General features: G+C 50.0%; 1 long non-coding RNA gene across 1 annotated transcript; it reads right to left on the reverse strand.

The window, feature by feature from the left end:
• Window positions 1-1699: 1699 nt before the first annotated feature.
• On the reverse strand, window positions 1700-3865 carry LOC149355570 (uncharacterized). The gene is made up of 2 exons (XR_016289727.1): window positions 3552-3865; window positions 1700-2030 (listed from the first exon to the last, which is right to left on the reverse strand). It is a non-coding gene; the product is annotated as an uncharacterized LOC149355570 (long non-coding RNA).
• Between the last annotated feature and the right edge of the window lie 359 nt (window positions 3866-4224).

Below are 4224 nucleotides of genomic sequence, written 5' to 3' on the forward strand. Positions count from 1 at the left end.
CAAAGTGTCGCAATTTTTCTGCGTAACGGGGTCTTTAACGCTATCGCGTTGAGAAATGCCGCAACTTAAAATTTCATTGAGGTTGAGGGAGGGAGGACCACATTATACGAAGTGAGGGCGAGGGAGGGCCAAATATTTATTGGTGAGGGTAATACGTGGCGTATGCGGCCCTGGAGCAGAGTTTGTCTCCTCCGATTCGAGTTCCCAGCCTGCGTGGTATACGTACATTTCTGATGGCAGCGTGAACACTGCAGTTAATGGCATAGCGTGCTAGAGTGCGCTGTAGCCATGTCACGTGACTAGTGCGCACGCTGTGATCAAAGAACGCCACGATGTAAGAATATATGCCGGGAATAGTACTAAGGCTATATCCGTCAGTGCGCGGCATTTTTTTTTGTAGCATGAGCTACATTGGCCGCAGTCTCGCCGTTTCGCGTGCTCCCTCTGTCGGCCATACTGCGCATGCGCGAGTGACGTCACTGCGCACAGCTGGCGCCTCGCCGCGCGCTCTCGCCGCAGCTGCCGCCGGCGCAGAGCCACGTGACGTCATTGCTCACGCTATGCATATTCCTGGAGCAGGAAAATTTGTCCACCTCGGCAGCTAGAAGTATCTCTGATGAGGTTGCGCTGCCGCATCCCCCCTCTAAATTTCTATCTGCACAGATCTGGTTTGGCGTTATCTCCCCTCTGTGCATTTTGCCGTGAGCCTGAATTTATCGATCATTTTTGGCTCCATTGTCGTCGTTTCACCTCTTTGAGAAGAAGACTGCTGGAGTTGCCCTTACAGCAACTTGGCCTTAGTTTGAGCAGCCCACACTTGCTATCATTTGGTGCCACCACGCTTGGGTTCAGCCACAGGTCTGTTTGTGACGCTGTTCAAAATTTCTTGCTAGAATCTCATAGACTACCTTGCTAAAGCTTTCAGTATTTTCTTTTTATGCTTCATTATTTTTCGAATTGGGCCGCCGCGGTGGCTCAGTGGCTATGGTGCTCGGCTGCTGACCCAAAAGACGCGGGTTCGATCCCGGCCGCGGCGGCTGGAATTTCTTTGGAGGAGAAATTCTAGAGGCCCGTGTACTGTGCGATGTCAGTGCACGTTAAAGAACCCCAGGTGGTCGAAATTTCCGGAGCCCTCCACTACGGCGTCTCTCATAGCCTTAGTCGCTTTGGGACGTTAAACCCCATAAACCAAACCAAACCAATTTTTCGAATTATTCTCTCTTTCACTCTCTCTCGAATCCAAACTCCTTTATATATATATATATATATATATATATATATATATATATATATATATATATATATATATATATATATATATATATATATATATATATATTATTAATTATAATTATTTGTTTTTTGTTTTGTTTTTCTTTTGTCATCCTCTCCGTGCCCTTCTTGTGGTAGACTCCCCCGGTGTTCCTCTCCCGTGTGCTTTCCTTTTGCCTTTACTACGCACAGGTGAATACCAACCTATACCACCGGATTCTTGGCCGATCCCCCAGAGTGGGTATGTGCCATTCTGTCGTAGGCTACAACAACAACAACAGCATATCCTGGTATAGCAGAGCTAAGCCACTGCCAACTTTTTTTCTTTGCTACATCGTGAAGCCCTCAGAAGCAAACACGCTTAGCGGCTCGGATTGCATGAAATCCGTGTGTCAAGACAGTGTACACTTCGAACCATTGCCAGCGCTTTCCGTGTTTTATTTTTTTCCAAAACCCCCAGATACCTGCATAACCATTGACGTTCTTCGAACACCACCGTCACCACGGTGGTAAAGAAACGAAATGGGCACAAAAAACTCGCCCCAACTTTTCACCGCTAAAAACTTTTACTCGCCATCCACACACCAGGCGAGTCACATTTAAACAGAAGAGCTAAAATAATGCGTGAGTTGTGGCTGTCTTGTCATTGACAGATGACTGCTCCCGGAGAAAGTTGCGCCTATTCCGAGTAGTTGTTCCCACGGCGAGGGAACCTTCACTTGGACCTGATGGAGTCATTTGCCAGTTTTGGACGGCACCTGAAGAGTGTGGAAGAATGCATGCAGTTAGTTTATGACAACATGACAGACTTTAAAACGCAGCTCTTCCCCAAACTAGAAGCTGTCGGTAGGGCTACGTGCAGATGACTGGGAGCGCTTGCAAGCTAATCTGTTGAAGCAAACGCCTGTACAGTTGGCCTCGAGATATCGCCGTTAGCGTGCTCACTGCGATGTGGGTCGCCGGTGGGTCACGTCATGCGGCAGCGAATACCAAGACTAGCGATGAAGCCCACACACCAGGTACCTAATTTGCGATTTCTTGGCAGTTTCAAGAAGTTGGCTTCGCCGTAACTTCCTGTTCATTGTCGCCACACAATGCACCCAAGAAAATTGAAGGTGGGCCACCATTGGGCAGGCCACGACGCACAGATTAGACTCTCGCTGCCGCAGGAAACGTGGTAATCTGGAGCTGAGGTGCGCTCGTACAGTCTTTGTCAAAAGTAACCAGGCTGCATGGTTTGCTTCTAGCTTGTATAGTAGAACCCTTGTGGCTTTCCTAAAGATCAAAAGTTGTTGGAAGGTAAGAAGACCCCAAGTCCTTACCTTTAACGACCATTTCAGCTTCAGGTAAGCTGTAAGGGCTCCACTGTACGGGCTAGAAGCAAACCATGCAGCTTGGTTACTTTTGACAGACTGTACAATCCCTTATGAATCCAACGAATTCCATTCCGGTGCAAAGTCATTTGCCTGCTGGCGAGCTGTGCCTCACGCGCAGGAGCGAGGGCTGCGGTCTAGCTCAACCTTTTCTTTTCAAGTAGGCTAAAAAACGATTTAATCGTGCAACGCTCACCGAAGCGTAAAATCAGCCACCAATTGTATTGGCCGCGACAAACTGTCAAGACTAATTTTTCTTTTCTAAGCGCAGGGTCCATGCCAAACCAAACGTAAGCAGTGGGGTGCCACGCACAGAAGCGTATAGCTACAGTGTGGACGACGTCGCGCTATCATATCAAATTTTGTAACAGAAAGTTGTCATATCAAATTTTGTAACAGAAAGTTGGTAGGGGCTTAACGTATTTAAACCAAGTAGACATGCGTACGCAGGTGTTCATTTTTCAATTAGACGAAACACAAGCTCCGTCCTGAGGACGTATGATGCGATATTTTTATAGCGGGTTAATGCCCATATATGCAGAATTGGTCGTTCTCTACTTAACGTTTATAGCTAGGGGCAAGTCCCCATACCGCTACCAGCGCAGTGGCGCAGCGGTTAAGCGATGCGCCTGTGCACTGGCAGGTGGCTGTTCTTGTCACAGCCACCCGTAGGGATTGTGCGACCCATGTTGGTCTTCCCGAGCAACCTCTCGCGCAGCCGGCGCGACGCTCCTCCGAGCTTACCCGGGCAACTCTGGTTGCTAGGCAACGGCACAAGACCGAAAGCGTACGGTGACAAGATTCCTGGTCTGTGTTGGTGAGCGCATGAGTGCTCTCGCACTAATATAATTGCCTCCCCAAACTTGTAAATGTTAAGGCCCGTTTGCACCAGTCGGAAGCACTCACCATCAGCTGGACTTTTTTCGGTCCCTTGGGCCCCTTGGACGGAGCTGTACTCGTCCCTTGCGCGCTCGAGTGCAAGTCCGGCCCTGCTCGTTCCTGCCGAGATGTTGGGGCTTTCTTCGGTGCCGTCGAACCAGCACCTTTCGCTTGGGGGGCGTTCCCCAGATCCTTCAAAGCTGGGCGGGTCGTGCCGGCGTCAGACTTCTGTTCCGAGGGCTTGCTGGCCTCCGACATGGAGGCCTCCATAATCGCAGTCTGCTTCACGGCTTGCTTCACAAGCAAGCCGTCGACTAACACCAGCGAGCCCTCTGCAAACGCGACCAATCCTCGGAAGGCGGCGACAGGAGCGGGCGACCTGTATTCACCGCAGTGTACTAGTACACGGCGGTGAATACAGAGGGCTGCAGAGGGCTCGCTGGTGTTCGTCGACGGCTTGCTTTTTCCTACTGCTTCCGCTGTGGCCATTTTGCTTTTACCGCCATTTGCTTTCTTCATTGCGGTATGAAGCGTGAAGATCGAAGGCTCACGGGGGCGTTGCAGTTCACGAGGAGATTTTGCTGAAGGCTGCTGCTTTGACTGCTCGCTGCGCCTAGCTAGCCTAGCGGCACGAGCTTTTGTGCGACGCCTGCAGCGCCACCTAGTATCGCATTATCTTTTACGGTTTTGATCTTACCCT

Source organism: Amblyomma mixtum, chromosome 3 (genome assembly GCF_055824585.1).
Source record: "Amblyomma mixtum isolate Tamu chromosome 3, ASM5582458v1, whole genome shotgun sequence".
Classification (NCBI taxonomy): Eukaryota; Metazoa; Arthropoda; class Arachnida; order Ixodida; family Ixodidae; genus Amblyomma; species Amblyomma mixtum.